Source organism: Lemur catta, chromosome 11, assembly GCF_020740605.2.
Source record: "Lemur catta isolate mLemCat1 chromosome 11, mLemCat1.pri, whole genome shotgun sequence".
Taxonomy (NCBI): Eukaryota; Metazoa; Chordata; class Mammalia; order Primates; family Lemuridae; genus Lemur; species Lemur catta.
The window spans coordinates 6324934-6337716 of record NC_059138.1 but is presented as its reverse complement, the minus strand read 5'-3'; the positions used below and the strand labels follow the sequence as shown (position 1 = coordinate 6337716).

At 40.5% G+C, this 12783-nt stretch overlaps 1 protein-coding gene across 5 annotated transcripts in view; it reads right to left on the bottom strand.

Annotated features, from left to right (window-relative positions):
- The window catches only part of EZH2 (enhancer of zeste 2 polycomb repressive complex 2 subunit), a 65854-nt gene extending 56135 nt beyond the window's left edge, over window positions 1-9719 (bottom strand). For 2 of the 5 annotated variants that reach the window (XM_045565100.1, XM_045565102.1), the window contains exon 1: window positions 9567-9719. The gene's annotated coding sequence lies outside the window, so the exon portion shown is untranslated. The remainder of the gene's footprint in view (window positions 1-9566) is intronic. The other 3 variants (XM_045565105.1, XM_045565106.1, XM_045565108.1) reach the window with 2 other exon arrangements.
- Window positions 9720-12783: the final 3064 nt, after the last annotated feature.

The following is a 12783-nucleotide window of genomic DNA, read 5'->3' as shown; positions in this document are numbered from 1 at the left end:
GTCACAAAAGGGCAAATACTGTATGATTCCACTCATATGAAGTATCTAAAGCAGTCAAAATCATAGAAACAGAAAGTAGAAAGGTTGTTGCCAAGGGTTGGGGGGAGGGGAAAGTAGGAATTAGTGTTTACTGGGTATAGAATTTCAGTTTTGCAAGATGAAAAAGTTTTAGAGATCTGATGCACAACAATGTGAATATACTTAACATTACTAAACTGCATGTTTTAAAATGGTAAAGATGGTAAATTTAATGTTATGTGGTTTTTACCGAAATAAAAAAAGTAAAATGTTTGATATAGGGACTGCATGTATATTAGGCACAGGGCAGGTTCTCAATAAAAAGTAATCACTTCTATTATTTGTAACATAACAAAAGTTATATACATGGTAGGTACCCATATGCCTACAAACAGCATATACTGAAATTTCACTAGAGACTGTGACATCCAAAAATCCAAAAGCCACTTTAGTGATGGAAATTCTTCCACTGTTTAAAGAAAATCTACAGTCTAATTTTGTTAGATTTTTCTGTTTTGCCTAAGAGCACTTCTCAGGTGGTCTTTAGTACCAAAAACTAAGGCACTGGGTGAGGTGTAGTGGCTCACACCTGTAATCCTAGCACTCTGGGAGGCCGAGGCAGGAGGATTGCTTGAGCTCAGGAGTTCGAGACCAGCCTACCAAGAGACCCGGTCTCTACTAAAAATAGAAAAAGTAGCCAGGCATGGTGGCATACACCTTTATTCCCAGCTACTTGGGAGGCGGAGGCAGGAGAATCACGTAAGCCCAGGAGTTTGACGTTGCAATGAGCTATGATGATGCCACTGCACTCTATGCTGGGCAACAGAGCAAGACCGTCTCCAGAAAAAAAAAAAAAAAAAAAAAAACCCAAGGCACTAAAAATTAACAAAACTGTGAAGATGTTTTGCCTTTTTGACACTTTTTTTTTTAACTTACTGGAGACATCTTGATATGATATATATGAATTTAGCTTGTACAAGTGCAAGTGATAAAGATCACCATAAGATAAATTTTCAGAATCATTACTTCATGTTCCTCATTCACTTTTTTACATCATCGGAGTTTCTCAACACTTCTTTCAACAGTCTATTAAGGATATAAATTAAAATTTTATAATAATATCATGACAGCAGCTAACAAAATTCACTGGGTGGCTCTACTTTAAGGGATAAGAGTGGTGTTTACATATTTGCTGAGTTATTGTTACAAAAGAGGTCTCCCAAGTTTTCAGGGCTTTGATCCAAATCAATTTCACAAATATTTTATTAGTACCCACAATGTACAAAATGCTTTCCTAAGTTCTGCCACATAGATGAGTAAAAAGAGCTTAAAATGAAGGTGAGAGAGAGAGAGAAACACAAATGAATACACATGTTATGGTACTTCTTTCCAAGCAGGAGAGAAGCTGTCTAGTTTGGTTGGGGTGAGGGGGGAATTGTTTTGAGCCATAGGCTAAATGCCATCTTTGAGATGCTAAAATGATAAGGAAGATATTCCAAAAAGAAGACAGAGCACAGAATCTCTATGTAAAACTTTCTGCAGACAAGTAAAAAAACCAATTGAGATCAACAGGGGAAAGGTATAAGAAAACCAGAGACAAGACTAGTTAAGAGAGTTTGGGCTGTTCTATAGACTACCTGGAATGCTAGCTTCCGGAATTTCTTACTTGAATCCAGTCATGGGAAGACTGAGCTGAGCAATGGCATGATCACCTAAAAGTGGTATATGACACCCAATAGAAGCCTAAAGGCTTGCTTTTTTCCCTCCCTTTATTAAACAAGGAGAAGGAAAGGTTATGTATAATAACAAAAAACTAAAAACTGTAAAAACAAACTAGGTGTTGAGCAAAAAACTGGTTCTTTACAGAAATAAAACAGTATGCAGAAATCAAGCATATATACTCCGAAAAGCCATCAATTTCTATAATAAAAAATTTACTTAACTGTCAGAATAGGTATATTTTATACAATCTTATCACCATTTCTATATACCACATTCTAAGATCAAGGTTACTTTTAATTTACTTTTAATATTCTCATTTATCCTTTAAGGAAAATATTTAAAGTTTAACTCACTAATTAATGAAAAGGTATGAATTATGCAAAATGAAAACTTAAAGAATTACTAAATATAATCATGCTCAAAACTAGTTAGCTTAATTTAATCATTCCTAATGCCACACATCTAACAGTACTTATATAAATAATATCCTTTTAGTTTACATGTTTCGACAAATACACAATTTTTTACACTAAGAATTAAATGACTTGTGAATCAGGAATAAATTTTTCACATAATTTAACTGAATTTGAATAATTATGCTTCCAGGATTAACATTAACTTGATCTGTATGCCAAAAATACATAAAATCAACTAAAAATTAAGGATAAAATATTTGCAATACAATCTGAGAATGTGAATGTGTACCCAGAATATAAAAAGACCTCTTACAACTCAATGAGACAACTCAATTTTTAAAATGGGCAAAAAAAGGCTTGAACAAAAAAAGTATATAAATGGCCAATAAACATACAAAAAAGTATTCAATATCACTGATCACCTTGGAAATACAAATAAAAACCACAATGACATACTTAACACTCGTTTCATGGCCAAAATTTTAAAAGGTTGGCAATAACAAAGAAACTGTAACTCCTGTACAGTTACAATGTAAAATGGCACAACCACTTTGGAAAACAGTTTGGCAGTTTCTTATATAGTGAAATAAATATTTACCACATGACCCAGCAATCCAAATCCAAGGTATATACCCAAGAGAAACGAAAACATATGTCCAGAAAAGACTTTCACAAATGGCCATAGCAGCTTTATTAATAGCCGAAACTGGAAACAGCCCAACGTATCCATCAACAGGTAAATGAATTTTAAAAACTGTAGTACATTCATACAATGGAGTACTACTCAAATGAAATTACTGATACCTGCAACACAGATAAATCTCAAAAACATGTTAGATGAAAGAGCCTGTCACAAAAGAATATTTATTATACTGTATAATTCCATTTATATGGGATTCTTGAACAAGAGAAATCTGATCAGTAGTTGAGAAGGAATGGTTTGTAAAGGAGCATGAAAGAACTTTGAGATGATGGAAATCTTATTTATCTTGATTGAGGTGGTAGTGCAGGTCCATACACTTGTCAAAACTATTCCAATTATTCCCTTCACATGTGTGCATTTTGTGTGTAAATTATATTTCCATGAAGTTTTAACTAAAAAATTAATACTTTTCTAGAAAGCAATTTGACAACACTTATTAAAACTAGAAATATACATAATATTGAAACAGCAACTGTCCTTATGGAAAGCTGCCACACAAGTGTTCACAGACACATAAGGATGTTCACTTCTTTTGAGGAGAGAAAAACCAACATCCACCATAGTGGACTGATTTACTGTATACTGACACATTCACAAACTGAAATACTGTGCATTCTACTCACAAAGGAGGTACAGCCTGATAGAGCAGGAAGCAGTGAGCTTTTTCTGTAAAGGGCCACATGGTAAGTATTTTAGGCTTGGCAGGCCACATCTAGTCTCCCTTACATAGTCTCTTGGAGGGGTTTGTTGTTTTACAACTCTTTTAAAAATGTTAACATTCTTAGCTTGTGGGCCGCACAAAAAAATGAACCCTGGCTGAGAGATCAGGGCTCTGAAACTAAAGTGCCCAAATTCAAATCCTTCCTCTACCACTAACTACTTGTTACCTAATCTCTCCATCTTTTGTTATGCACCAGTCCCCAACCTTTTTGGCACCAGGGACCAAGTCTCATGGAAGACAATTTTTCCACAGACCGACGGTGGGGGAGTGGGGTGTCATGGGGTTGTGGGCAGCTCAGGCAGTGATGCCAGCCCGTTTCCTAATAGGCCACAAAACCGGTACCCAGCCATGGCCCAGGGGTTGGGGACCACAATGTTACAGTATCTATATAAAATAATGAACATAAGGCACTTAGCTCCAAGGACATATTGAGCCCTAAGGAAACATCAGCTTTTTTTAATGAAATAGATATCTCTGTATTGACCTAAAAAAAAGTTGTGTTAGAACTAAATAACTTGGTCCCATCTTTATAAAATATATGTAAAAATACGCATTCATATATGAATTCATTGGGCAAAGTTTAGGAAGAATATACACCAAACTATTAAAGGTAAGGGATGGGGCCAGGCAAGGTGGCTCATTCCTGTAATCTCAGCACTTTGGGAGCCCAAGGCAGGAGGATTGCTTGAGGCCAGGAGTTGGAGACCAGCCTGGGCAATAACGAGACCCCATCTCTACAAAATTAAAAAATTAGCTGGGCATGGTGATACATGCCTGTAGTCCCAGCTACTTGGGAGGCTGAGGCAGGAGGATCACTTGAGCCCAGGAGTTTGAGGTTGCCGTGAGCTGTGACAACGCCAGTGCACTCTAGCCCAGGCAATAGAGCAAGACCCTGTCTCAAAAAGTAAGAAACAAGAACACAGGGATCAAGAAGGCCCTATTTCATAAGTGTCTAAATTGTTTCAGTATTTTAAACTGAACACATATTACTTTTATTTAACTGAAAGACATTTCTAAATAGAATTAGATGAAACATATAGCACTATTTTCTTTACTTAGCAGTCCCCTAAGCACATACGTTCAACTTGATAAATGTTTGGTTCTATTAATGAGAAAGTACATCATCAACTCTTAAAAATACTGGCACAATAACTAAAAATCATTTATCAAACACATTACGCCAGGTATAGTTCTAAGGGTTTCACATGTATTAATTCCTTTAATCCTCACAACCACCTTAGTGGATGTTATCATTATCTTCACCAATTTACAGATACGGAAGCTCAGACATCAAGAGGATAACGCCTCAGGCACAAACTGACAGCTCAGGGACTGGAATCCAGGAACTGTGCCTCCAAGGACCACACCCTTAAAACTCTACTCCATTCCCCCTTCAAATGCATACTTTTATAGCTCTGGCTGAGAAATGAATCCTCAAAGACATCTTTTAGTCTGTCTAGGGTATCAGATTGTACTTCCCATCAAACTACAATTATTTACTTTTAAATGTAACTCTCTGAATGACTCAAACTCACTCTTCTAGGAACTGATATATATGTAATCACCCAGGAAGCCAGCAGGTAAGTGGAGTAGATAATACGGAGTTGAAAATATGGAGTCAAACAACTAAGTTTGGATCCTGACTGCAGATTCACAGCTGGATAATCCTGGGCAAATTCCTAACCCTCTAGACCAATTTCCTTATCTATAAACCTCTGCAGGGTGTGTTAAGTTTTGTATTCTGGTAAAATATACGTAACATAAAATTTACCATTTTAAACACTTTTAACTGTACAATTCAGTGGCATTAAGTATATTCAAAATATTGTTCAACCATCACCACCATCCCTCTCCACAATTTTTTCATCATTCCAAACAAAAACTCTGTACTCATTAAGCAATAACTCCCCATTTGCTTCTCCCCTCAGCCCCTGGGAACCTCAATTTTACTTTCTGTCTCTATGAAGTTCCCTATTCTAGCCATCTCATATAAACGGGATCACATGATTTTGTATGATTTTTGTACAAAAGGTTGTGTCTAGCTTATTTCACTTAGTATGTTCTAAAGATCTATCCATGTTGTATAGCATGTACCAGAATTTCATTCCTTCCATGTCTGAATAATATATCATTGTATGTATTAATATATACCAAATGTTCATTCATCTGTTGATAGATGCAGGGTGGTTTTTACAAGAAATAAAACATGTAATGTGAATGTTATCACAGTAAAATACAAACAAAAAGGCATCTGGCAAATAATAGGCACTTTAATATTAATTCCCTTTTTCGTGTCATTTTTGTCATATTGTTGCACAAAGTAGTGTTGCAGTGGCAAGATATGGAACAGTGCAACCATCATAGAAATTTAACATCTGTAACTTTTGAGATATCACTGGATTTGCTAATCTATACTTAAATCATTTTAAAAGAATGGTGAAGAGAGCATCCCAACATATGAGTCATAATTATACTCTCGTCCCTACTTCCTTCAGTTTTAGCTTCAAAACCTCCTTCAAATTATTCCAATAAAGAACTCATTAATTGTAACAAGCCATCTTGCAATTAAAAGATTTGCTATCCTCTCTTGCCCTTTCCCTTCCTTATATTTTTGTAAAGGGATCATCAATACATCAAATCAAATTAAGCAGATAGTATCTGCTAGATATCCAGATCATTCATCAAGCTTCTCTATAGCTGCCTGAAATAGCAAACAAGAATACCAATAGTTGCACCTAAAGGATATCCAATTTTCAATATCATAGAATATAACCAGGAAAAACCTTGGAACTTATTCACCTTGACAACTGTCTTATTTTTCTCTCTAATCAGTGCCTCTCAAAGAGGGAGAAAAACACCTTTCAAAGTTTCTCATGCCATGAATATTAATATATATTGTTGGCTTTACAAATTCCTTTGTCAAGTTATTTCCCTACATTTTTCATATTTCCTTGATTCATTCAACTATTAAAACCCCTATTCTCTAGAAACTACCTACACAGGTGCTAGGTATACAAAGAAAAATAAGACAGAGCCTCTGCCTCAAGGCACTTAGAGTGTAGTGAAGGAGATGGATGCATAAACAAGTAATTACGATATAATTTGATACATGCTATAATAAAATATGAACAAATCCCTGTGGGAACCGGAGAGTGCCTAGGAATTCAGGGAAGACCTCTAGAAAGTAAAGTGTATCATCTGACTATGAACCTTTCCCCGAATTTAACAAATCGTTCCTCCCTATGCTCTCCCCCAAACTAAAAGTTTCACCTACCTATATAGAATCCTTCAAAATTTACAGAAACAATTTTCATCATCTATACTGACATAAAGACTTCAACGTTAACACATAAATCATTTCTAATCGATCCCAAAATACATTATATCATGAGAGGAGTTGTCCTTGCTGTTGGTTTTTAAAAAGCAGATCAACTTTCTTAATTACTGTTTATTTAAAGGCTAATATTGAAATAAATTCACAGTCCTTGAGCATGTCACCTCAAAGGATGGAATATATCTTGGAAAAATTCCAATGTGACCTGGAGAAATCTGCCTAAAACTTTTAAATGGCCAACACAATCACTTATATGTATACCGGCAAGGTAAAGCCAGTATCTAAGTATTAGGACTTTATCTGACTATACTAAATCAACAAGTGTTTTTTTTAATCATTGTTACTTAAACTGACTAAACACAGTCTCAATTCTACCGGAAAATAATTTAAAGCAAAATTTTAAACCAATTCTCCTAAGAGACTTTTTAAAAAATACCTTTTGGCCAGTACAAAGATAGTAATTATTAAACACAGAATACCCAAGAGGGGCAAAGTTAGAAGTTTTTATCCTAAAATATCCAAATTTCTGCCAAAAATTTGCATAACCAGCTTATCAAATAATAACAATGGACAAGATTATCAGGATTCTCAAATACATAATTATCAGTAATACAAACATTTTATAATCTCAACACTTAGAGCAGCACCTGGAATGTCTGTTGAATGGTGTCCAACACTGCATAATATATGTAATAAAGGTTTTTTACACGGCTTTTCTTTGTCTCCCTTTTTATGAAATCATTAGCAGATGCGTATTAGATCTTCGTTAGAATGATGAAATCAGATGAGTGCCTATGTTTTTCTAACTTCTTTTTTTGGAATATATTCACTTTGCACAAATATCAGTATTTAAGATGCAATCTTCCTAAGTGTTTCCAGGACAAGCATTACATTCCCCAAAACATGTCCAAAAAGAAAGAATAAGATTCTTTACATCTATGACTAGTCTCCTATCTATTCTTAACTTTAGAGATCATGAACAGGAAATTAAAATATATCTTAAATACTTTCATTTTCTTGCAAATAAAATTATGAATAAACTAGTATTACACACTTGTCCTGCATTTTTTTCCTAAAAATGAATTAGTTGCTAATGCTGATGAAAACAGTAATAGAAAATAAACTCCAAAATCCCTAGAAGTATAAACTGCATTCAACTGTGACAGCATTCGTATTTTTTAAAGGTTTATTTTTCAGATGTTTTACGTGACATTAAAATGCCATAAAATTAAACTGATAAGGACTTGCTTGAAACCTAGTACGCTTTGTAGTAAAATATTTTTAATACCAAAGACAGATTTTTATTTCCAAATGAATTTAAATTTTACAGATCCTATGTGATAAAAAGAAGTGTAGTTTAACTGTGGGCAGCAAACATTCAATTTCTCAAGCAACAAACATTTCTGTATCCAGTCTTTTCTGACTCACCAAAGCTATTGTTCATGGAAAACAAGACCAATTAATAAGAAATAGCTAACAATATAATCTAAATACACATTTGTCATAGACATTTTGATTACTTATTTCTACCACCTCATCCTCATTCAACTCTCGGGATTGGGGAAATAATCGCTGTCTAAATGACAGTTGATTTCGTTAGCACCTGTCGCCATTCTCAGATGGATCACACAAGTTGGCCAAAACAGCTTGTAATTTTCTTTTTAATTGCGATTCTTTAGAAAGTGAGAACTCACTAGGCGTTCATCAAGTTTTCCAAAAGATCGTGCTTCCTCTAGATTCCTCCCATTTTCAAAAAGTAACCCCGTGGCACAGATTTTTTTGGCGGGTGGAGGATACACAATGAAGTGGGAACTCAACAGAAAACCCTCCAAAAGAACAAAATCAAAAAAGAGGCGAACAGCTCGACTCGTCCCTCAAACTTAACATAAAGCCAGATGCGAAGACTGCTGGAAACGAAGGGGCTTTCGGGTTGCTGGGGGGAAATGTCAGAGACGAAGCTACTCCGAGTTCCCCGGCGCGCACGCCGTCCCGCAGCAGCCGCGGCCCCTGCCCGGAATTTGCGCGCCCCGAGGGCTCGCGGCGTGCGCGGGGCGGGGGCCGAGCCCTGCCCACCCCCGGCCGCGGCCCGCGCCTCCACGCCCCTCTCCCGCCCGCGGTCGGCCGGAGTGTCATGCCCTTCCCTCACGCCGAGCCCTCCCGAGACACAGTCCGTCCTTTGTCTGAGTGCGGACTCGGCGGCTCGGTCCCACCAACTTGAGTCTGTCCCGTCCCACCCGGGCGCTCCCGCCGCGGCCGTGCCACACAAAGGAGACTTGAAGCTCCGGGCTGCCACCCCGACCGGGCACCGGAACGCCCCCGGCCCCAGCCCCGGCGCCCCGGCGGGGCGGGCACCGGAGAGGAATCTCCCGCACGCCCCCCGCCTCGCGCCCGCCCCGGCTCCCGCCCCGCATCTCTGGGGGATCCGCGCTCTTCCACTCGCAGGGTCGCGCGGGCCAGTGCGGATCTCAATGGCCCCTTCCAAGGGGTCTGCCCTCACCTCCCACCGTGCGTCTACAAAAGCGGCCCCCGGTGAGCCCCGCTTGGGCGACACCGGGGACCGGCAAAGCAGCGGCGGGGAGGTCCTGGCGCCGCCGCCGCCCGCCTCGCACTCCCGGAGCCCCGCCACTCGGGCCGCCAACAGCGGCGCGTTACCTCCGTCCCGCGCGCCAGCCCGCGCCGCTCCCGCGCACCGCCCCCGCGCGCCACCGCCGCCGCCGCCGCCGGGGCTCCACTGCCTTCTGTGTCCCACCGTGTGTCGGACGCGACCGGACCGAGCGCCAAACGCGGCAGCCCAATCGCCATCGCTTTTATTTGGCCCCCCCCATCCAATGAAGCGCCGCCCCGATTGGCGGGACGCGAGGCGGGCGCCCACCCAATCACAGGGCCCGCAGGGCTCGGAGGCGCCGAGTGAGCCCCACGCAGAGTGCGCTCGGGGCTCGCGGGCGAGCGGCGCGTGCGCGTGGGCGGGCGCGCGGGCGCGCGGGCGGCGGGGCTCGCTCTGAGGAAGCTGCCCGCCGTGTGGAAGCGCAGCCGTAGCCGTCTCTTTGTTCTTTGGCTGAACACACGGCGCCTCTCAAGAAGGTGGTGGGCAGGCAGGCGGGGACCGGGGGCTCTGAGGGGGCCTGAAGCCCGGCACGGGCGGGAGGCGGGAAGGGTGGGGCGGCGGGAACCGGCCGAAGGGCGGGACAACGAGCTCGCGGCTCTTGGCGGGAACCGGCGCCGCGGAGTTCCCGGGCGGGGGAGGGGCGGGGCGGGGGCTGGAAGCCAAGTTTGAACCAGTTCAAAACTCAAGGGGGTAGTAACGGTTTTAACCGCTGCTCTCTTTTCCCCGCGCGCGGAGCCGAGGCTCGGCCGGCCGGCGCTCGGGGTGGCGCCGGGGAGAGCAGGGGGCGCGGGGCTCGGCGCGACCAGTTCTGCCTGCGAGACGCGTCCCGGACCCCTCACCTGGGGTGGCCGGCGCGACTTCGCGCGCAGACGGAACGGTCACCGTCGCTTGTGTCTGAGGCTGCCCGTCGGCCGACGGACGTTGTTGGCTGGCGGAGCCCGCAGTGCCCGTCGCCCTGGCAGCCTGTGAAAGGGCGACATTACAGCCCTGTCAGATTTCGGGTTGAAAGCGCCTCAGCCCCTTCCAGTGTTTGTGGTTCCAAGCACGTGTCAACGTTAAATATCGTTTATCAAGGATGAGTGCGGTTCACTTGCCTCGTCTATCACCTCTGCAAAGTGTTAGGATAATTGCAACATTTTTCAGTGATTAAAAAATGATCTTGCAACCTGTCTCAACCCAGAGGAATTAGGGATATTGTGTTTGGGATACAGTCTGCCCTGTTGCTTTATCTGGCAATGAAGTTAAGGATATTCCGAATTTATTTTTAAAAGGATTCTATCTACAGGGCGAAATATCACTCACCCGTGTGAACTGAGATTCCATATTGAGAGTTCAGACTGGAAAGTGAAAAATAGTTAGCTATGAAATGTTGGGTTAAAAGTCTAAAGAAATGTTTTTTATATTTTTAATGTTGATTTTTGAATGACTACGATTTTTAATGACCGTAATTCTTCCTGTGATGAATTAGCCCATAATTTTCCCACCTTTCCTAAATCTCCATGCCATTCCTCGAATATATTTTGAACTAATTCAGTGTTGGAAAATGTATGTGAAGGGAAACTGAACGATACAAAGGAAAAAGCGAATCCCAAATAAAAACAAAATTATCTTGTAAATAAATGATAAAAAGTGTGCAACAATAGATACATTATATAACTGAAATGTAACTATAAAATAATGTAACAAATTCCAACTGTCATACATAACAGTTACCAATATACTGGTTTTCAGTTAGGAAGATGCTTCCATCTAGATGAGCAATTTACAATTGCTTTTTCAACCAGCAATTTAAACCTCAAAAATTGACTATCCGTAAGTTGCTTATCAAATTACTGATTTTATCTCTCCTTTAATATTAAATATTAAAACAATGGGGACATTCTTTTAGAGGAAAGTCAAGGAAATTACATTAGAGACTATCACCAAATCAAAGTAATATATATAAACAAATGCAGCATAGTGTGAGAAGTTATATGAATTGTTAGGGTGTTTAGAATCAAAGAATGATGTGGAATGAAAATGTTCCCAAAAAAAATCTCAGAAAAGGAAATTTTAGCTCGCTCCTGAAAACAGCACAAGAACTCCACTGGGGGGGCAGTCAGGGCCCTCGAGATGGACGTGAACATCTCCTCCCAGTGATGGTATAGAATGTTATATAACCAGAGCTGGAGTTCCCACTGGAAAGAGAGTAGATTAGAGTGCTAAATGGGACTATATTAAATATAATATTTATACTTAGACATATTTAAGTATAAATATAAAGGCTAGGTTGGAACAGGAAAAAGGGATCACAATATTCTCTTAATTCAGTGATGACATCCAGTTAAGATAATTTAGGTCACAGTGATGGCAGGAAAAAGGGATAATTTGACAAGATTGCAGAAGGACTTCATTGTATATATACAGTATACAATGTCTTGCAATTATTTGTATATATATTGACTAATACAGGAAAGTTAGGAGAAAAAAGAAATGTTTTTGCTACAAAGAAAAACTATCTGAAGATGTCCAGCCAAGGAAATATGCAGGCCTATTGTGCATACCTTTGTGATCATTTCAGTGGGAAAAAAAAAATTTATGTGCATGTGTGAGTGTGTGTATGAGAATGCTGGTTACTAAAGGGGCCTTGATGCAGCAGAGAGCCAGGCTACACACAAAGGTAGTTGTGGAGGGTGAGAGTCACAAAGCTTTTTTATTTCTGTGTGAAGATGCTCACATTACAATTACTAGGATAGTGGCACATTATCTGTCCTTTGTTAAAGACAAAGATTCACCATTACAGTTATGAGATGAAACCAAAAATGGAGAGTTAAACCTGGAAGATAGGCCTTAGCTCTACCTTATTCACTGTTGGACCCCCAGGGCCTAGCACTGCTGGCACCCACTATATCCTCGGGGTTGTCTTGGAGGAACTAGAAAAGGTTCGGTGCAAGGGTAAGGCTGTTAGCATCACAGAATTTCCCTTTCTATCCCTTCACTTCACAGAAACTCCCTTCAACACCATGAATGGGATTTACTTCTCACACATTCGTGTATTCATGCAGCATTCAACAAGTATATATGGAGTGTTTACTCTGTGAATGACACTGTTTAGGTGCTAGGAATACAATGTGAGCAAAACGGAAACCCCCACCTTCCAGTGGAGAGAAGCAAACAATAGACAATGATACAGCACATGAGGTAGTGATAAATAAAATGGAGAAAAATAAAGCGTGGAAGGAGGGAAGCATTGGGTGCAAATACTGCAATTTTAAAACAGCTCTG